Source organism: Pocillopora verrucosa, chromosome 4 (genome assembly GCF_036669915.1).
Source record: "Pocillopora verrucosa isolate sample1 chromosome 4, ASM3666991v2, whole genome shotgun sequence".
Lineage (NCBI taxonomy): Eukaryota > Metazoa > Cnidaria > Anthozoa > Scleractinia > Pocilloporidae > Pocillopora > Pocillopora verrucosa.
In genome coordinates, this window is record NC_089315.1 from 10,448,582 (window position 1) to 10,471,925 (window position 23,344).

The following is a 23,344-nucleotide window of genomic DNA, read 5'->3' on the forward strand; positions in this document are numbered from 1 at the left end:
TTTCACTCCCTTTTGTTATTTTGGTTCAGCTGTCACCGCCGTTTCGTTACTTCTCATCACCGTGGTTCGAAAAAATGATTAGGTGTTTCATTCACACTGAAAGGGTGAGGTTTATAAGTCGTACTTCTGTTTTGTAACAAAAGTTAACTTCTATATTTATCGACTCTAAGCGGCCAGACAGAAAGCATAATAAATGTAGATGTGCTCTTCACGTTGTAGTCTCCCTCGCAGCCGTTGCCTGATTGTGTTTCAAGGACAATTCCGAGCCTTTGTCGTTTTAATCGTCATTTTCGTTCCTTCGTGTTCTTCCACAAACGCAGTGCCAGTGAGCCATATAGCCTTAGCCTATTGTTGTCATCGCTTTGAGTCTTAGTCACTCTCCCTTACTCAGATTAATCGTGATTGCTGAAAAAGATGTAGTGTACAACAACTTTCCTATTCCGTTGATCAACCGCTTGGAGAAACACTTCCTTGTGACCTTAACAAGTTTGACTCCTGACCAGAAGGACGTGGTACAGAAACTGCGGACTTGGGTCAGTGAATTTGCCGAGGTTTCGGATGAAAGCAGACATGGCAGGTGATGTTACAAAAAAAAGGGTTTCGAGGCTTTTGTTTTAAAAAAAATCCATGTTATTGCTTTTTGCAGTGTTCGGAATGCTGCGCGATTTTAAGTGTGCCTTGTGCGCAAGATTTTAAAAAAACTGTTGGCTTTTTCTCAATCCCAAGAGACGCAATTAAAAATAGAAATAAAGTAAAGCATATGGAACAACTATTCATAATATTAACATTTTTTTAGATTGTGGGCTATTTTATTTTAATATTTTTAATTGATGTTTGATAACAGGAACTTCTCCATCGGAGACGCTTTTGTTGGATTTCACGAGGATACAATTCCCTCCATTGTCATGCAGTCTGTAATGAAAATGAAAGAGAAGACAACTCGGCGGCAAGTCATGACACAGAGGATACATGGGAAATGAAAGTAAGCTTCATAGAAATGTCATTTTAAGATACATACATCTTGATGGCTTCCGCGTATTTTAATGAGTGGGAAATTTTGCGAGTTGCATAAATTTTTTACTCCGTTCGTGACACTCGCCAGTACAGCGAGCAAATTCTGCTTGAATATGTTTAGCAATTGGTTTGAGGATTAATGATTTGAACATTATGTAATTTGGTTGTATTTTTTCCCGCTGAATTATTAAATACTTCTTGCGTTACGGATTTCTGATTCTTGTCGATCACCCCGAGATGCGTGCGAAAGATGGGACATTCAATGCGACTCTTATTTTAAATTCTTTGCCTGCAACATTATATAGGCTTTTGATGACGAAGATTGTAGTGCTAAGTACAGGTTCACTCGCAGTAGACCAGCAAAGTAACGTGGTAGGTGTCTTTTCTCCTGCTCACAAGGTACTTCGAAGATGTCAGATGATGCTTTTGGAGATGGCTACACCTGATGCCATCGCTCGCCTTCCTCACACTGCTTTAGAAAGACGAGCCCCTCATATCTGGAATGCCTACTTTAAAGAACAGCAGCACTCAAGTTTGGGGACGTTCATGTCGCACGTGCTCAATTTGGAGGATAGATATGTTCATGAAAAGCGTCAGGAGGGGCTCTTAATTCAAGTTAGTGATGGAGATACAATGTCCTTAGTTGATCGTCTTGCTTCTCTCTTGAGCAAGATAGAGGCCTTAAAAACCACATAAGCAGCAAAATTTACAAGCCCCAACAGTATAGTGAGTGGTTAAGTGAAACTGAAGACCTTTATCTTATACAAAGTCATAAAGGCGTTGGAGTACACCCATGAGTAATGTCCCATCATTAAAGCATGTTTCATTGAACCAGGTTTAACCGTAAGAAAATCAGCAACAGACAACTGGAGAACTAAATTTATATAGGGCGGGCTTAATCACTAACTTGTAATTTTATTTCGCTAGATTTGAAGTTGAAATAAGTCAGGTTAAGAGTCCCTAATTTAAACTGTGTTTCAGCTTTGTTGTGAATGGGGTATGGCTGTCCAAACTATGTTTTAAGTTAGCAAGAGGAGGTTCAGAATGAGGGAAAGGAACATATTGGTGATGCTAAACCTGAAACTCGACATGTATTCGTCTCATGCGGTTGGTGATATCATCAACTGACATGAATTGGGCAAATAAACAAATCAGCGATGGCTCTTGCAAGACCAAGAATATCCATATTTGTTCTATGTTTGTTCGATTTTTACATTAAATGGGCTGGTTTTCATCTTTGTTTTAGGTTACTACACATTCACGTCTGCTCTCTAAGAACGATTTAGGACACATATGCAATCAAACTGGCTTTGAACGGTCGACTGTGGATTCCATGACACTTCAACAGTTTCAAACGGAACAACAGTTTTAGGGCTTCAGTCAGGTGAGAGCTTGATGTAAATCAGCGAGCAAAACATTGTGATTACATTGATTGTGGAACAGAATCCGTTATCTGTTAGAGACCAGCGAATAAAAAGGCAGAAATATATGTTAAAGAGAAGGACCTTGGGATATTGGGATATTATCAAGTTTTGTTTACGAGCGTTACTTTTTATATCCATTCATTCGATAAATTTTCAATTTGGCTAATTAGGCATCTCCACTATCAGAACCACAATCGGCATGTTCTAATCATCGTCTATGCGAATTTTGTCCGTGGCTAAGACATTCTTAAACTGACATTGACAGCTTAAAGTGTACCTCACCTTGCGCGTCTCAAATAATTGTGTTACGATGTATACTTTTTTTTCTATACTGAAACGAGCCTTCATCTTTTTCTCGCAGAACCTTTTTTGAACACCTTGGTGGAGAATGCCCTGGTATTCTTCTGGTTCAGTGTGATTCAGGAGATGAAAACTTCAACCTGATAGCGGGTGCAAGACACATTCTGCTGGAAGAGCGAACAAACGCCTCTGAAATGCTCAACTTGTCTTCGTGGGAAGCTGTCCACATTGTACTGATCGCACAGCTGCCGAGGATAGCTGGTGGATGTCGTAACTTTTGTCGGTTTCCAGGGTGGAAAATGGATGTCCGTTCACATTGATGAACTTCGTCCACCTGGTAAGCACACTCCTTCCATCGAGCAACTCATCGATCGTCCCATCAGTGAGCTTTTTAGTGGAGACCGCATTGAGGAAGATGACTCCATGCCAGCCGTGACGGTGGCGGTGAAGCTCCTTCGTAACTGTGTACAGGCGGCTGCGTGTAGGGTTGATAGCGAAACGGAATCAGCTGAACGGTCAACTCATAGGATTGAGCTGCTTTTGGATTTACTACCTGATGACTATCAAACTCAAGAGGGTTAGTAAAGAGAAACAATATGACAAAAATAATTTATAAAAGATCACAAGTCTTTCAGTTTAAGGAAAATAACCTTTCGAAAGGTTCAATCGAAGCCTTCAGGGTTTTAAATTTGTCTTTCTTCGTATTTGGAAGATGAATGAAAAATCTCCAAAATTTACTTGAATATTGCAATCATCCAATTGTAACATTAGTGTTATCCTCAAAAGATCTCCAGACATTTGCGGGAAGTTATTGATTAAGGCGCTCCTTTTCCTGTAAATGAAAAGATTTTCTATTTTCAACAATAAAAAGTACACAAGAAGTGGAGACTTCTATAGATTGGCGAACAGCAGAATCGCTGTGGTAGTGTAAGAATAACGCGCCACCTTTTTACAGAGCTCGTTGTGATATAGAAGCTACGAAAGACAATTCATTTATACGGCATCCCAAAGTTGTGACCATCTTCGTCTCTGGTGTCGTCAGGGAAGCTGCGAGAATGGCAAGGGTGGATTGATTGGGTTATTCACTGCTTAAAGCGCGGAACCTCTTTAATCGACAAAGCAATATTGGATTGGAACGAGCATCAAACTTGCAACCTTTGTTGATCCATTAAACCAATCCAATTTTGGGGGCGCAGTGCTAAAGGACTTTTTAAGTGTTATTAAGAATTGTAGTTTTGGGGGCAATAGTTGAAGGAACGCAACGTGTAAAATGAGTTGAAAAAGCCAGATCTAATTCAGCAATTGGTAGAATTCAACTCCTCAATTTCACTATTTTATTAATTTGTTAAATCTCACTACCATTTCTTTTAAGATGAAGAGTCGTTTCCAAGCGTGGCGGTACAAAGGACATACCACCTCTTAAAGGAAAGGGAGCAAACAGCGGGAAATCCACGCGGATGGTTCCAATCAGAAGCTCTGTCGGGAACAGGGGTGCAAGAGTGGGGCACCTTTAGAAAGGCTCTTCTGCAGCGAGTGTTCTCAGTTGTGGTTCCTATTTTGGCTGAGATCATTGCATTGGCAGACAGAGACTGCAATTTAGACTTGTTCAAGAATGACAACACGTGGGTTTCGAGGGTGTGGCTGAAGATCTTGGCCGACCGTAGCATCTCAGAGCTGAGTTACAGTAACATGATATCACCCGCTACTAATTCTGTTCGAGAACGTGTTCAAGTTTTTGGTTCTGGGGCCGGTGGTCATCGTTTTTTTTGCCGATTTCCATTTTCATTTATTATCAAGCAACGCATGGAAAAATTGTTAAAAGACGCAGCTAGCGTCGAAGGTACATGAACTACTTTTTGCATTTTTTTTGCCTATTTGTTTTCATTGTTGTCTTTCTGTTTTATATTACAAGTGAGTCACACAAAATAGTCACCTTAGCTAAGATTTAGTGTATGATCACCAACATATGAGTAAATCGAGACTGACGACCACTATTGGTGCAGTCTTATCCAAAATTTTCTATTGTTCACGAAAACAGGAAATGTGCTTAAAAATCCAGGTACGAACATAAAACAAGTCACTAAAAATAAATTGTCAATCGTGGGCATCTCGGATATGCACTATATATTCTGGTGTTCAGGATGTCAGTGAGGTAAATTGAAGGACTTAATTTAGGTCTTTATAGTAACCGTTGTTTCATGTATGTTTTTTTTCCTCGGTTGCAGCTCATTCTAGCGCCACTCTGTTGGACTCTCTTCGTGAATTGATCGGTAACTCGCAATTGGGACCTCCACTCCATGAATTGCGCCGTCTGCATTCCGCGGGACTGCAGTATTTGATGGATTTTGTTCACATGGTGTACAAGCCTTCTAGCGATGTGGAACATGAGGTTTCATTTCTACCAACAATTTTATTACAATATAAGATTCCTTTGGAGAATAGATATATTTTCTCTGGTAGCGCTTGCTTAGGCTCTTCACCCGCATTCACGCGCATCCTTTCCCGGGATATCGTTTTAATAATTCATTTATAGACGTAAGCTATCAAAAACGATGCAAATATATCGAATATGTTACTACACAAGAGGGAAGATGACCTTTTGGAAGGAAAGTCAGGAAAAGTCATAGAAAAATATTAAGCTTTTAAGTTGCGAGATGATGCTCTCTTTACATTTTAGCCCAATTATATTTAAGTCTGCCTTTTTTTCTTCCATTCTTTCAGCTTGTTTACGAAGCGATTCTTTCGTCAGCGAGAGAAATCGTTACCCTGGAAGATGAGGATGAAAACGAGTCGATTGATATAGCACTCGTTCATGTTGCATACAGTAGAGTTCAACACCGTTTGAACTGTTTTGATACACTCGTTAGAGTAAATCCAGATCTGGTAGCAAGACTACGGGAAACTCTTCAAGGAAACGAGCCAGAAGTGGTGAGTTTAAATGCCTAATTGTGGCTGTTTTTGATAGGGTAGTTATAGGTTCATCCTTATTGTAATGAACTCCCAATTAACTTGAATATTTTAAAGCATTATATAAACAGAAGCTTAAATTAGTAGTGATTATTAACATGATTTTATCACATTAGGCAAAACGTTTCGCAGCGGTGTCCTACACTTTGGACAGGCCAGGTTATTCCATATGTCTTGTTTTATAACTTAAAATTATTACTTGTTTGTCATGGCGCGGCCGTCACAAGCGCAAAATGAGCCACCCCCTCCGTTTCAGGTACAACATTTGTTATTGTTTAACTGTTCTGTGAGATGTTCTTTCCTGTAACTCTTTTAATTTTTTAAATTTTTACAGCTTTTGGATGTCATTGCATTGAATATTTGTCTTGAGGCACTGGAGCCTTCACGAGAGATGTTGCTTTCTCCGGACACACGACGAACATGGTGTGACAGAGTTTTGTCGATAAGGCCGGCGGTGGAAGACATGATAAGGAAAGAGAGGTTTGGACCTGTCACGGAGAAATGTTCAAACTATGGAGAGAGATCAACAATTATGCTTGGTCACTGCAGGTAACAAAAGACCAAATTGTCCCTTTTTGAGGTTGGTTTTGACTGTGACACAAGCAGAAGCCGACTAAAGGCTCTGCTGCGATCAGTTTAATCGGCAGACCTTATTGGTAAGATTTTGTATAATCAGTCAGTCATTCGCTCGCTCCGTCTTTTATGAGAGGATTTTGCATGTTGAATCAGTTCGTCTTTTGGCCAGCCATGTGTCGTCATCTAGTGAATGCACAACCTCCTCAAGAGGTATTTACCAGTCATTAAAGAGGTATTTACAAGTAGCAGTCATCTTTGTCCAAGCCAAGTTGGAAATTTGTTTGTTGGGAATATATACCGATGTTGCGGATTTAAATGGCAGGAAATGATTGTAGGTATTGAAGATGACGCGAGAAAGCGAATTTTGCACGGTTTTGGCCCTAGTAACTTTGCCGAATTCGATGGTGCAGGTATTTTGCTGCTCATAATAATTTCTTAAATGTTATCAACGCAAAACGTTGGTAGTGCCGTGCTTTGAGGGGTTGTCAAAAGGACCCGTAGAATGTATTAGAAAGTGCACGTAAATAAGAAAAGTGCTGCTAAGTATTAAGCTATTTCTTTCTTGGGTGGATCAGGTCCATGTGGCAACGAACAGGAGCTGTTCGACTCTTTGTGGAGCACGTGACTTTGTTTGCCGAGAAAGATAAAGATATCAATTCCGAGAGCGCGACCAGCTTGTGGAAGGTAGGTCAAAATTACGAAATGCTAAACGGAAATAATCAACTAGAAATTGAAATTATATAATAACAAACTGCTCTCTTCTGAAGGTTTTGGGAGATGAAACTGACTTTTCATCGCTGAGATCGCTGCAGGCCATTGAAAAATTCTTGATTAACTACAGTGAAGACATCAAGAAGAGGTAAACCGGCACATTATCCACAATTTAGTTGTTGTTGTTTTTTTTTTACATTATAGAGCCTTTAGTCTTTGCAAGTATCAGAGACTACACTATTGATCAATTTACCCTCAACACGAGCCATCTTTGGACCACCTGTCACAAATTTTTTCAGTAAATTAGATTTAATCCAGGCTAACCATCTCCGGAAATTTGTCTGGTGGTGCTGAACTACTTAACTGAAATTGAAAGCGGAGTGAAATTTGGAGATACTTCAAGGCTTGTAATTATGGATGCTGTCATCGGCCTGTGGCCACTAAAGTTTTAAATAGTGGTTTGCATCAGCCACGGCCAACAACTTCTGGGAATGTAGTGGGGCGAGATCACTCGTCTCCTAATTGTGCGGCCGAGGTTCATTCCAGACCCTGCATTACACGAGAGCTTGCTTTGTTACTGGTTCTTGCCTTTGCTCTGCGGTTTTTTTTTTTTTTTGGTTTCTGGATCTTTTTCCCTCCATTAAAAACAAAACTCTAGAGAGTGAATCGAATATGATTACTTTGTGAAAACATACTATGAATATTTTCAGAGTAATCATAATTTCTCACAGCTTTAAATACCAAAAACTTAAGTTATTTTTGGCTGATGGCGGGAAACCATGGCCCATGACCGAAGCTGAAGGGGTTATCGAATATGAGGTTTAAGAAATAAGTCTACTGCTATGCCGGTACCTATTAATGTTTTATTTATGACCGTAGGACAAATGAAGAGACTGTTTCTGAGTTACGTCGCCGATGTAATGCCTTTTTCATGGAGCTGGTGTCAATATTCTGTTTCGGTGACTTGATGTCAAAGGACCTTGAACAGGAATCTATCTCTCTGCTCATGCATTATGTTATCGGCCATCAGTCAACTCAGACAAAGGATTTCTCTCCATTCCCTGATTATGCTATTGACCCCACCCCTGTGGTGCGTTCATTTCTTCTCCAGCAGCTATTGCGCTCAAGGTAAAAGCATTAAAAAAACAAGCTCTTTCTCAATTAAAGCACTCTCACTTTCCTGTGCCTCTTAACATGTCTAATTTTCTTTCCTCTTATCTTCAATTCATATTAAATTGTCCAATTAATGAGGAAATAAGTATATACTAAATTGTCTTCAATTTTTAAAATAGTGCGAAGTTGACAAAGTTAGTGAAAGAACAGCTAGGAGTTTTCTTTCATGGGGCTCGGAACTTAAAACCTGAACCTTCTCACGTCAAGGAAGTCTGCTTCTTATGTGTCCAGTGCATGGAGGTATGTAAATTAAACTAATACTGTACTACGAGGTGAGAGTAGTTCAACTGGAATTAAATTTACTCTATATACCCGAGATGTTTCGCCACGGGATTTCAGGGAATAAGGTGAACGCACGCTCACGGTACACGAGCACGGTAAAAAGAGAACGAGCTTCAGTTTAACACGTTAGCTGCGTGTAAGTTACTTGCCTCATTAACTTCGCAGCCATTTTCTTGCTTCGCACGGTAGAAATAAAGGAAAATTATTAAGATCTCGCTCGCAACTTTGCACGATATAACACGGTGACCGTGCCAATTTTATAACGCGTTTCTTAAAGTTAAAGTTGTTTTCGATTTGTACAAGAAGTACGTCCTAAGCTTTAAAGCTTTTTAGCTCACCGATACGCACGGCTGATATACGATACACATAACATAAAGGAATATCTCGACTTGTTGTCCATCATTTAAAACTTTGTTTGAGTTTTTTCCTTCCTTTTCGAATTCCTCATTTTCTTAAAACAGCTTGCAAAACACGGGCCGAACGAGCAAAGTCCTCTGCTCTTAAAACCGTGCATGAACTTTTAAAGGTAGCAAGCACAAGCTTTTAAAATAATAAGAGCAAACCTGTATGATGCAAAGGAAACGGCTTGAGGGTTAATTGTATTCTCACCGCGTTTGTCTGTTCTGTTAGTCTCCGAGGCATTATTTATTTATACTGTTAAATTTGTAAACCGACAAGTACAACAGTCCGTGTAGTGCAGTGGTAACGTCATTTTTTTTCTCTCTACGGAAGGAGTTTACAAAATGATGAAATATCTAATATACCTTTTCTTATCGACAGACAGTCTATTTCCCAAACTTTAAGCGTTATAGATTCCTTTGACTGTCGTCACCTGTTTGTAAGTGCATTATTTTGGGCAGATAGATTATTTTCTAGTTTGTGTTTTATGCCTTCTCTATTCTCTTAATAATTTGCCATGTCTACCTGCTAGGATTAGCTGAAATCAAAATAACTCAGAACGCGGTTTTGTTGAACAATGGCCAGACTCTGTTCAGTTAACCGACCCATAATGTTTTTATGTTAAATGGTAGACTTATAATATTGTGCCATCTCATTGTTTTCAAAACAATCTAATTTTCTTAAGTCTGTGAATAAGAGTCCTCTTCTTTCCTCTACATTTCGTATTAATGCGAGCGGCTATCTGATTCCACTGCTCACTAAAACATGGCGAGTCAAACTTTCTTTGTAAAACGGACACAAGAAAGCCTAATTTTCTGCTATCCAACTGCTGGAAACCTTTAGTTCCTGACGTGTTGCACCTCGCCATCTCGTCAAGATAAGCTTGCGTGTTAAGGAACAAAGGAACTTAGCGTGTTAAGAAAAAAACAAAAAAATCTAGCGTGTTATAGAAACAAATCTCTACCGTGTTAGCCAGATATGAACAATGGCTACAACACACTTTCTAAAATCAATTTTTTTAACGCGCATATTTGCACGGTAAGCGTGTCGTGCCATTAGCGTAAAGCGTGTCATAACGTGTCGTGTGCGTGCGTTCACCTTATTCCCTGAAATCCCGTCAAAGGTTACCTATTGAGTAAATTGTACTATCAAGTCCTAGCTGTTCTCATATCTAACTGCCTTTTCCTCAGGACATCCTTATCAGCCGTTATCGAGCCAAAGTGGCCGATTCGAAGGTAACAATAAAGCTCAAACATGCTAAAAAGACTTGCGAAGAGGCATTAACAGCTCTTAGGGCCAGTGACGAGGATTCTGCTGAAATGAGCGCTCTTTCTCTGGATGGGGTTGCTAAAGGACGTTACGTCTTATCACTGGTGGTAGAGTACCTTTACAAGTTGTTCATTGAGGGAGATAGCAGCTACAAAGACCTTGACGCCAAGAGAGAAGTGATGTTATTATTAGAGTCTGCAAGGAAGCTTTGCATGGAAGTGTCGAGTTCGACACCGCAGCTCTACCTACTTAAACAGCTTGTCTGGCGGTATGGCTTGGACTGTGTCCGAACTCTGGGTGAATATAAGGAACTGGCGTGGATTCTACCTCCAGAGGCCAGACAGCAGGTAGACAATGCATCATTGATGAATGGATTTCGTTAAATGTGTGAGAACTGACTCATTTTAAGAAAAATTGTATACACATATCGTAAATAGTCAGGAAAGGAAACTCTGGATGCAAGGAGGATTCAATTTTGTTGAGTTCTGACTTAGTAGTCAGGTGCTCTACTTATTGTGAACATGAGTCAGAGAGCCAGGCCACTTACTATGAGATTTAAATTGTTCTGTACTTAATAAGAACAAATATACTTAAATCTCTCAAAAAACCAAAGTGTTTCCAAAGCGCAACGGTTGAGGACTAAAGGCGCGAAAAAGAGGAAGAACCTTTGAAAATTTAGACTCTTTCCGTCCTCTTTTTTTACTGCTAATGGAACAGTTCTCTCAAATGTTTGAAGGCAACAATCTTTTTACATTTTACTTATGGCAATAAATGTTGCTTGCTATTGATCTTTGTTCTTCTATCTGTAGGAGGAGGATGTAATCCAAGACAGGTTTATTGTTCATGGAGACCATTATCGTGCCGTCCGTGAGGTGCTGGCCAAAACTGTTGTCAGTGGGAACATCCAAGACATTGTCACTGCCATTACGGTTAGTGTTCACTGTATATTCTTTTTTTCTATTGTACCGTTTATCTTCTTTATTAATGAAACCTAAGGGTGAAGGATGTGGATTATTGTGGGTTATTTTGGATTGTATCAACTCCAGACATTCAGAAATGACGCAGGTATGTTTCACACGTGATAAAGGAATTGGATGACTTACGGCTTCCTAATACAACTTCACGGTTATACATTATCTGGTGAATAAGAGAAAGATGTTTTTCGTCTTGTCACGAGCGTGGGCCAAAGAAAAAATTTTGAGCATGGTAAAGAAATGGAGAAAGATGTCTTTTCGTCACGGGGACTCAGAATTTTTTCTTTGTCTCAGGCTCGTGGCAAGACGAAAAACATCTTCCTCTATTTCTTTAACGAGCTTAATACTTACCATCTCTCTTATTTCTCTCTGCTTAATTGTTTGCAATGCTTGCTCAGTATTTCATATTATGTAATTTCTTGGTCATAAGCTTTCTTCTTCGTTGGTCGCTTTCAAAATTTGTTTACATCATGCGTCAGTTACATTATTCGTTAGTGGTGCAACCCCTCCTAAGAAATATGCTGGATCCACCCCTTGTGGATTATGAAGACAGTCTTAATAATTTGGTGTTATCCGCTGAGTTGATAATGAAAATTGGTCACCGTTAAGAGTTTATATTTCTAAACTGATATTTCGAGCGTTAGCCCTTCGCCATTCGCTTTGTCGCTCTGTTTCTTTAGAAACTTACCCTCTTTAATCAGTTAACGTAATCTTAGGAGGTTAAATTTTACAGTTTTACATCTCACAACCATATTGGTGAGCAAAGTGTAAGTATCTTTTTAACAATGAAGGCTAAGTCAACCATCGAACATCTTTTATGAGAAGTTTCCATACAACTTACCATTAGAACTTTTGAATATTTTTTCTGTAGGAAACAAGTTTACAAGATGTCTCAAAAAATGTAATCCTCCTCCTGGTGATATACCGTGAAATAACGATGGCAAATATTTCTCCAGTTCAGACACAGAATTTGTCTCAGGAGGTAAGGAAAAACGATATACACTTTCCAAAGAAAATTTTAATTCTGCTCTGTATGCTTATTCGTTATTCTCCCTCCCTGATTCAACACGCTCTTGCCTGCTGCTTTCAGAAAAGAAGAAAAAAGGAATAACAGACAACGGTTTGCGCAAGCAATTCCAAACCAGTCACACTATTTTTTTTTCACTCACCTAATGCGACGATGAAGATTTTTGTTTGAGGCTAACCGGAGAATAAAATCACTAAAACGGAAAAAGGTGCGAAAATCGCACCTTTTGTTTTGCCTTCAACAGCGATGTTTACTTGCTTCAATAGACCAAAAAACAAAAACGCGAGACCTGACAATTGTCTAAGTAAACCCGCCTTTTCACGCACTCTCGACATCGAGCGGTGTCTTCATTCTTTTTTTTTTTCTTTTCTTTTCTTTTCTTCTGTTAGCAGTGGAACAATTAGCGAAAAGCGAAATCATTTAAACGTGAAAAGGTGCGAAAGACAAATAGTCTTCCTGCCGATCGACGTAGATCCAGGAGCAATTGGTTAAATAATTATTAAGCCATGCACGAGGTAAATTTAAACAGAAGTCATTTTCAAAGAAGCTTAACGCATAAGGCATATTAAACTGAGATAATGCATAGCAGCCGCCCGTTCTCATCGCCTCCAGCTACTCACCGCCGCTTGCTTGCTAAAACATGAGCTAAAACATAAAATTACATGGATATAATACAACAAGCTGTATTCTAAGTATTAATTATTTTACTTGACGCCTAAATAAGAGTAAAGTACAGTGAGGCTGAGTAAGGCCGAAACATGCGCGCGCGGTATGACAAAAGTTTAGTCAAAGTAGTTGGCGTTCTCTTGAAATTTACTGACGCACCCCCTGTTGGTTTATCTTTGATTTCCAAAGTAGGCTACCGTTAAGAAAAAATGTCATCAGTGACAATTTGCCGACTGAATCCGATTTGACTCGAGTATAATTTCGCGAAACCGGACGGAAAAATCCCCAAGGCCAGCCAACAAAAGGATCGTTGTCCTAAAAAATTTAAACCATAACAATAGGCAAAGTTTGATATGTTTTTTTTTTGTCAGGTGAGAGTAAAGCTTGATGATTTCGTAAGAAATGGAGGACACCTAAATGAAACGGTAAGACCAATTAAAAACATGCGCGCATGTTTTCTGCAAAATCGATTGTCGTTGAGGTGAGTCGAAAAGAAAGGAACAATTACAAATTTTTTAATTCTTGATTTTTATTTCAAATGTTGTCGACTCGTGTGAAACCAGAGGAATTGGTAGTTGTATGAAACGAAAGTCAACGCTACCATTCTTTTCTAACTCTCTCTATCTTTAGGCTGTTGAAAGGTACGTTTTCTGTTCGTAATAAGCTATGCGTATCATTTAGGCCCGACGTTTCGCCAAGGAACTTCTTGAAAACAAACAGGGTGGAAATCTAAAGGAACTTCAAATCTACAATGGAAAGAGTCCGCAGGAGCACGCCTTGACCGAAATTGTGATCCATACAGTAGTAGCTTTGCAGTGCGTTGGTGAAGCATCTTTGGCTCAGCCCCTTTATGCTCTCTTGACTAATCCATCGACTATGAAGGTAAGTATACACAGATATGTTATCCTTAGAAAAAGTGAAATTTTTTTGAGCATAGGTCAAAATGATAACGATAACGCATCTTTGGCTCAGCCCCTTTATGCTCTCTTGACTAATCCATCGACTATGAAGGTAAGTATACACAGATATGTTATCCTTAGAAAAAGTGAAATTTTTTTGAGCATAGGTCAAAATGATAACGATAACGATAACATCTAAGTTCTATTGTAAAAATAGTAAAGAGCAATCGCATGTCTTGTTCCACAGTAAAGGGGGTAAGTTTCTAAATAACCTGTGGTGCTGCGTCGGTGAGAGAGTATAACAGGGTAATTTAATATTATGAACTGAGTTGATAACGTTAATTGCCCACGGTAAAGAGTTTTGAAGCTGACGTTTCGAGCGTTAGCCTTTCGTTAAAGCCCTTCGTCATTCGCTCTGACGAAGGGCTGATACGCGAAACGTCAGCTATTAAACCCTTTACGGTGGCCAATTTACGTTATCAACTCAGTTAAATATACTAAACTACCCTATTCTACTGTAGTTTACTGACAGAATATCTGATTTCTCCGTTGATCTCCTGGTACAGAATTCTTTCTTACCAACAATGCCCGAGGATAACTATCTCGAGTGCATGAAGGTCATTGCTGAAACTATGAGAGGCACTGGTCGGGTTGGAGAATGGTATGGTAAGTGTCTTTTTTTTTCAGAAATGTTTACGTTGAGATTTAGCAGCTATATCAAATAAGAATGTACAATTCTAGTGTTCCAACGAGAACTTTGAAATTACTTCTTACGCTTTACTTTCTTTCAGAGTGTGGTAATTGCAGATATGTGTATTTCATCGGGGAGGTAAGGAAATATATAATTTTTTTTTTTGATATGGACACTAGAGCCTAAAGAAGACACGAAATACTTTAAACTAAGAAAACTAAGCTAAACTTCAAGTTTATTAGTAATATGAAAACTTTCCCTTAGCAGAATACTGGCTTCAGGTAGAGGGAAAGTAGCCAGGATTCTGACGGGGGAGAGGGGTGAGGGTGGTGGTTCAGAATTCCTGGAACTCCTATCTGAATCCGCAACTGACTATCATAGACCAAGAAATCAAGGGTTGCGCTCGTATAGACTTGCCACAGTGGGTAAGGGAGAGGGGTGTAAATACGTTGCCAATTGCCCGTTGTCCGAGTAGGGAAAGAACTTAATGTACTTTACGCATAGTCACCGGTTCTCATTGTGCTAACTAACAAGGATTTTATTTTCTTGGAAATAGTGTTCTAAACCAATGCAGCAGGGCAAATGTCCAGATTGCGGAAAAGTATTGGGAGGGAAGGATCACGAGTTCTTAGGAGAATACAGAGTTTCCGAGAAGTAATTTGAAGACATCTTATTCGAATAACTTAATTATTTCTTTCTGTTGTTGGGAAAAGATATTTTTTTTCATCACACATTGAGGAATTATTTTTATCAAAAAGAGGACCTACGTTGAGATGTTTTGGGTATTCTTTCGTGCAATTTGAAAGACTAACTTCACCAAAAAGGATACTAGAAAATGGTAGCTTGGAAGGTAGAAACACAAAAGAAGAAAGTAATAAACCAAGAAAGAAAGAAGATGTTTAAGGATGAAACAGATTACAATGGATCAAGAGGACGTAAACTGTGTGGTCTATATTCCCTGAATGGATTGACAAACTTAAAAATTTAGTCTTGCTATAGCTATGTTAGGCTATGAGTGAGTGAGTGAGTGAGGGAGTATGTAAAAAAACATTCCGATCTTGACCCAATTTTTTTGACCGATGTTTCCTGGTACTTCCTATCGTTTCATTTCGTTTCGTGTCTTATTACTCCTGGTTTATTGCCATCAAGACATAATGTTTTAAGTTCGTGACACCACACCAGACGTATCTATTGCACGAACTTTTAAGCGCATTTGATTACCTAAGTGGTATCTACTTTTCAACTTTCTATCTCAAGGAAAGATAGGACTAAAACTGGCCATGCACTCGGAGAACCTGGCTCGAGACCTACGAACGCAGAACCTCAGAGAGACATGCCACCGATAGTGTGCAGTTTGCTGAGGATTATCATGCACTCGGCTATGGTCATGGGAGCATCCAGAGATCCACAGGTGATTAGTCGTTATACAAAGTCGGCGACTGTCAGAAAATGAACTTTCTGGTAACTTTTTTTGCTAGCCACAATCCCTCTGAACCCCTGTTTTGATGTAGATTTGATATATAGGAGAGGAGCATACGGTTCACGCGATATTTAGTTTGACTGACCTGTTTTTAGAGTGATAGGAAATCTCAAATTAAAATAATGATGATAATAATAATAATAATAATAATAATAATAATAATAATGAAAAAAATGATAATAATAAAAAAGTCTTAAGGCTTTATTCACAGAGGGTATACAAAGCCCAGCTCAGAGCAACCGAGAACAAATCCAGTGAGTAACAGTGTGGAGGTCCTGAACCCGGGACCACTAGATTCAGTCCAGTTTCTGGGTGGAGATAACTTTGTCTAAAATCTGATTGAATAAATATCCATTTGGTTTTAGCTAAGGAAAGCAGCCAAGATTTTTCTCATCTATCTCACTCTTGGGTACAATTTAAAATCTTCGATTTTTCTTCAAAGGCAACCGCACAGCTGATCACACCTTCATGCTCGTCGCAGTCTGTGGGACAGTTTTTATGGCAGCACTTGCAGAGAGACCTGGATGTTCTCAGTAGAGCAATCGGGTGCAGTGTTGATAACGCAGCTCTGACAGTTCATCTAGCGTTACAGCGGATGATCTCGCTAAATGGGGGAAAAACCGGTACAAGCTTTCACACCTTAAAATTAGTGTAAAAACACGCTTTGATGAACGGGCAAACTCTCATCAGATGGACTCCCATATCATCAAGGATAAATGGCTCTATTCTTTACCAAATCGTGCTTTAGAAACTGGAAATTTGCACTTTTGTCTTGTCCGCAAGCTCTAGCCGTCATCATAATTTAACTATGACCAATTCCGACGTTAAGGAGTTAATTAATTAGCTCTGGTTGCGAATTCTAAAAAAGTTAACTTATTGACCTAAGCCCTCGAATTGACCGAAAATTAAATTAAGAACTGGTTCGAAGGTATGGTTAAATGACTAGTAGATAACAGATGATACCATAATTTGGTTGTAAAATTAGAAAAAGAAAACAAATGACGCACGACTCACTGATGTTGCTGAATATTGTTCGTGATGAATTGGCGAATAGCAGCATAGTAAGGAGAATCAACTGATTCTGATGACATCATACTCACTTTTGCCTTCTCCTTGATCAAACTAAAAAGCGAGTTCAGCATATTGTACAAAAATTCAGTATCTCTCTCTCTCTCCCTCTATCTCTCTCTCCCTTTTTCTCTCTCTCTCTCTCTCTCTCTCTCTCTCTTTTGCTCTCCAGTTTGTTTGTTATTGCCCAATGTTCTCATTTCTCTCCGTACTCTCCAGGAAATAACCATGATATGTGTCTTCAAACCCGGGAAAGTCGCCGCAGCTGGGAGAAAGCTTTTTGCTCTGAGATTCTTGTTCCTGTCATCACCGTACGTACTCTTAAAATTGAGTGATTTCTTTTGCTTGTTTCGCTAATTAGTTCGCTACATACGATCTTTATGCGTATAATAACATTCCAGTGTTATTCTTATTTTTGCAATATCTTCCTAGCATCTTGACGAGAATCTCCAAAACGCCTCAAGGCTTTTGATGGGAGACGAGAGATTTGGTACGCTATTTCATATTACTTGGTGATGCAGTAAAAATGTGCGTTAAGCTTATGATAGTACTAGTAGTAGTGGATTGGTGGGCTTTAGTGTACTCCCTGAAAGAGGAGTTACCTCAACCTTAGCTGGTAGTGAGCCGTATTTTTCTGGAGACATCTAAGAAACAGGTTTTACAAGTACTTTTATCGTTGAATGCCTTTTTTGTTTTACAATCTTTGCTGAAGTGTGCACAGTTAAACTCTGGCGAAACTGTTGAATACGAGCTTGGTAGCAATCAGAGTCTGTAAAATGAGAAGAATTACCTTACGTTGATATTTATGGTTGGAGGAGATTGACTCAGCTCGTAAATGACAAATTTTCAATATCTTAAGGCTACACTTTTCAAGTGAAACAATTTTTCACACGTCTCCGTATGGTGTCCTTTTCAGGAAAGGATCCACTGGTACGTCAACTTTACGAGTTCGATGAACAGATGGAAGACTTGTCTCAAGGCGTCAGGCCCATGTCTCGCGCTCTTTGGAAGTACAGACACCATATAACTGTTGAGGAACTGAGTAGCTCTTTTCAAAAAGAAGTCCTATCTGGTGGCGGAGGGAAATTCAAAGTGTTGGACGCTTTTCTCAAACAGGTAGCATCAAGATATTTCTGCAAAGGGTTGGGATTCTGTGCTACAAAGAAAAAAAATTTCCTTGTAATTCAAACCCCTTTTTTTGCCTAAATTTCGGGCAGTATCTGCTCATGAAAAACCGAAGGGAGTCTGCTTTTTAAGTCTCTATCTTTACATGCTTTTTCTTTTTCAACAAATGTAGGAACACAAGTTGCGTTTCGTTCAGTTTCTGCCCGATGTTGTCCGCCTCCAGCGTCTATTGATGGACAGATTCCACCGAAGAATTGACAGAACAGATGCTGAGAATTATACCGTCCGTGAATTTCTCAAGGACCTTCCTAAAGGTACTTAATAATTTACAAACCTGTATCCGATATAGCCAATGCCATGGCAATTGTTCAATGCAAAAGGTTGATGTTTTGAGCTGCTTTTCAAACAGTAAGCTGCAGTTAGCAGGTGCACCTTTCCCTGTTAGTTTTTTCACAGGATATTTTTGATGACGAGAATGACGGGGTCAAAGCTGTAGCATTTCTACCCCTTGGAAATATGACTGCTAAATTTCAATTTTGTTTTTTTATTCGTCAAGAAAAATTTCCATGGTCAGAATTTTCTTGGGAAGTCTTGTCGGGTCATCTGCGTAAGTAAATTGCGTCCTAGATAAGATTTTGCTTGACAAATCTCCGTGTTTTTTTTGTATGAATTTTACTGAGTGTAAGTACAACTGTGATGACTCTAGAAGTAAACTTTAATTCTGCTGAAATCAAATTTGTCTCCAGGATCAGTGAAAGAGGAGTATACGAATCTTTTCAAGAGTTTCAAGAATGCTTGGAATGCTTGCAAGTCATTTCTCGGTGATCAAGGTACAATGATTGTTCCGTTTTTCCAGGGTACATGGAAGAAGACTTGAGTGATTCATGTGACCAAATTTCGTTTTTTTGTAATTAGTGTTTGTGAAGTTTCTTAATAATTTATATGAGCCCAGCGTGGTGAGATAAAAAAGGGCCAAACTCATGAGTGATGCTAAATTTAGACTTTGGTGGGGAGTCAAAACTTAGTCTTGAAATGATATCTCGAACATTTGAATTGGCGGTTTTTAAAAAGGAGCACACTGATTTATAATAAAGGGGTCTTTTTTTTCTGTTATTCCTTTTATCAATCAAATTTTTTTAATGTGGTTTTATTTCAACTCAGACACAAATTCAGTATTTTCGTTGATTGTTTGCTCTAGCAGTTTTACCTTGCAGTTTTAGAGTACTCTCATCTGGGTCTAATTCGTCTTTGTCATTCTTTACACTCTAAGGTCGCCTGCGCGTCCCACAAGACCTTTGTGATACCACGATGGACAACGACTGTCCAATCGCGATGGTTCTCCCCTGCACCACCGGGATGGGAGTTTGTTCGACCTCGCTCACTTTCTTCCTGGTTAATGCAAATAACGAGTCTCTGGGAGCCTACCGTAGTGCAACTAATCAAGATAGGTACATAATTTTATAATGAACAGCTTACGTGTTGCTGTTTTCCTCTTACCTTCTATAGCAGCAAATAGTTGATCGACATGATCTGACTCGAGCTATGTAAAGCGTGGATAACGTTTTTCTATTTAATTTAGGTCTGGGGTGTTTGTCAAACTGACTGAGCTGCAACATGAGACTGATATCAGCATCCTGCAATCAGTTATCGTCTCCCCCAAAGGCAGCTTTAGAATGTGAACATGTCATGATTTGGGGCTATTATTTTCGAGAATAATGTACATCGGAAAAAGTTACGATGTTGATGAAAATCATTTGCCATCAGTCCTGTTTGGTCTTGGATAATTACCAACTAAGCATAGCGCACTAACTACAAACAATTACAGTCATTATTATACATTCAACTTACTATCTCTTTTCTGATTGGCCTAAAGCCTTCAGTGAATTTTCGAAATCAGCGCCTGGGACGTCATCTAGCTGCAGATTATACAATAATCATGTCAAGGACACTCAAGGTCATGGTTGATTATGTCCTGTAAGACTACACTGCACGATTTCTAAGGGTAATCATGTCAAGTTCGTGCTCTTTGTGTTGCTGGCTGATTTGTATACTTTTACACGTTTAGAAATAAATTGTCAGTTCCAACTGCTGTTATAACCACTTTTTTTTTCGTTCACGTATGATAAAAACAATAATTGGATTCAGCTTTGTAATATTCAGAACAATCATGGTCTTGGTAAGGGTTATCAGCCTCATCCTTCGGCTTCGGCTGATAACTCCTATCTCGACCTTGATTATTCTGAATATTACAAAAACCTCATCCAATGATTGTTTTTCAGTAAGACCCAACTACACATCTTATCTGTAATATTCTTTTTCATTTATAGCCCCTTGGAGCGTGTCTACGTATCAGAGGTGACCTTATCGCACTTAATAGCCTATGATCCTGAGAGAGACCTGCTGCCCCTCATCCTGGCTCATTGTAACTACTCTCTGGAGGTGGGACAGGAGACCTTAGTTCACTATGATTGGGCGGCTCTGGAGAGACAGCTGATTGACAGGTTGTTGAGGGGAAGGCCTTTTGTCGAGTTCAAGGTAGGGTGGAAGTATTTAAAACACATAGCACATGATGAGAAAAAAAGCATTTTCAGTTTTTCTGTGAAACTCGTTTTCACCGCACAGAATGTATTTATTCTCTTCATTCTCTTACTGAGTTTGCTTCATCTTACTGCAAACAGTTTTAATCTCATTTTTTTTATGGGCACGTTTCTCTTGTAAAGATATATCTTAATCAGTCTCAACAATTTCAGTTGATGGATAACAAAAGCTTACTTATTTTGAAGTTTCAAAGATGGGACTCCCGTGACAGATAGTCAGAATGGAAGTTATTTCGTAGGTTAATTTGCATACTGCTTCAGTTTCTGGGAAGTATGTTGCAAACAACGGTGTCAGCCCCTTTTCCTAACACTTTGTGCTATTCATCCTTTTTTACCTTTCTTTGAATTACTTGTCTTACTGGTCAGTATCTGATAACCAACAATTAGAAAAAACAAAAACAAAAAATAACAAAACGAACATTCCTTTTAAAGACGCGTTTGGAGCTTCGTTATGACCATCCCTTCGCAACTGGAAGAAGAATTGCAACCAAAGTAATTGTAATATCTGACAGCGCCTTTTCTTCTTTTGTTTCAGGACGAACGTTTTGCATTCAGCCGAGACACCCGAGATGACGCAGTTTTCACTTCACTCACTGGAAAAATTCCTCAGGTAAAGTTCCTAGTTCCCTTTTTTTTTCGTTTAAATATGTACGTTTAACCATTGTACTGTAAAGTTCTAGAGCAGAAATTTGCTTTCGTCTTAGTTTCAGTGATACACCATAGAAAAAAATCGGAAGGTTTGGAATGTTTGAAAAGGAGATTTGGTGTTGGCGGCTGTCTAATAACGCTTGATTGGCGATACAAACTGAGGGTTTTAGATTGGAAAAACATTTCAAATTACCCTCATTTATGAAATATGTTTTTTAATTTATTGTGTTCTTTTATCTATTTTCTCATTTACTTGTATCCTAACTTTTTGTAGTTTCATTGGGAACGAAATCTTGCTTCATTTTTTGTTGTTTTGTCATCTAGTCTGTCTTTGATTGCATTTTTGGGAAACGGGTTTATAACCACTTGGATCCGTTGTGACCACGGAAGAGCAGTACATTCCACTTTCTAACATGATTAACTTTTCCATCCAGCAGTTTCAGTTAACGAAAGCATGTTTTCGGCTCTGAATTGTTTTTGCTACGTCGACAGTAATATATTTATCACATTATTATGATGTTATTGTTTGCATTGGTGTGGTCAAGATCCAAGGCACTTACACCAAGTGTTTCTTTGAAGGAATACATTTCCCGCGTCGTCGAAAGTCAGATTATTAATGATCTACGGTCTTCCTTGTCTGATGTCTGTGATGTTATGTCGTCGCTGGATATTGCCATTGGTTTTCTAGCCTCATCGGGTGGCCAGCCGGAGAGGCCTTTAAAATGGTACTTACACGAGGTACTTAAGCTACCCAAAGATCGAGGTCTCAAGAGTGCAACAGTAAGTACAATTCTCCTTTTTATTTGATTCACTAAACCCTTTAACTCCCAAGGTCTCATTAGTGATTCTCTTTTCTGTTTCTCAGACAGTTCGTGTGATGTTAGCTTGTAGAATTTGGTATTGGATCAACTCATAATCCCCTAACTGATATTTTTCTTTATTCTCATCACTTGTTTGCGTGACATTGTATTGATATTGTAAGGAGAAAGTCTGTCTCATGGGAGTTAAAGGGTTAAGCTGTCATCCTTTTTGACTGGTGCAAAGCTCCCAACATTAATATTTGAATCAAAATGTTCGTGTTTGTTGTTACAAGAACTCATTTCTGGACCCCAGAGGTTTTGTAGCTCTCGAACGATGTGTGAGAGATGGCTAATAATTATTTTCGATTAGTTGACTAAAGGAGAAGCCCCGTTTTCGACTGTTTGCTCCTACGCCAGCAATTGTTCTATGTAAGAGTGCTTTGACTCTTGTATAGGTTCTTACGGATTATGCCATCTCGTTGCAGGCAGAGCAGCACTGCAGTTTGTCCCATACCCTGGCATTGTGGCGGCTTATGGCTCTCGAGAGAGCAAAAATCAAGTCCAGGAACAAACAAGTTAGTTTGAAATGATTTGTGGTTTAATTTTCGATCTGCGTAATTTCCGTCATTTTTTCACGAACCGTAGCACTTTAGCATTCGTTCGTTTGCGAATATAAAGAACAATTTCAACTTCCTTTAAAGTTTGACAAGTGTTTTTGATATGCTGTACACGAGATGTATACCTCTACTTTATCGCAAGGTTATCAAAGGGTAGTTTTGATTTTAAAGGTTTGGTGAAGTGTGTCTGAGCTCGTCAGATCCACTTAAAAAAAAACCGTTTTCGGGAATTTCTTTTTTCAGGAGCCTTTTGAGCAATTACTTGACGTTTTCAAGGAAAAACTTAGCTCGAGCGAAAAGACCAGACTAAATCGCATGTTGCGAAAAATCGACATGGACATATTTCTGCCGCAGCTCCTGCAAATTATTCTTCTGAATGTCAAAAAAGATGGCGAAAGGATTTCGACGATGAGGTAAGACAGGCTATTCGAAATGTCACATTCTTTAATGCGTCAATTAAATTAGAACCAAAGTCGTTATTCCTATCTTGCACTTCTTTACAGTTGGTTTCGTAACTTTAGGAAATAACGCCTTCTCTTGCAAGTGTGGAGCTATGACGCACAAACCATGGCAGCCACGAGATTTCCTTGTTACGCCTAATTTATAGACTTTTGGCTTTTAATAACTTTTTGAAGTA

At 39.0% G+C, this 23,344-nt stretch overlaps 1 pseudogene; it reads left to right on the forward strand.

Moving 5' to 3' along the window:
- LOC136280511 (E3 ubiquitin-protein ligase rnf213-alpha-like) overlaps positions 1-23,344 on the forward strand; it is a 42,720-nt pseudogene that overhangs the window by 18,262 nt on the left and 1,114 nt on the right.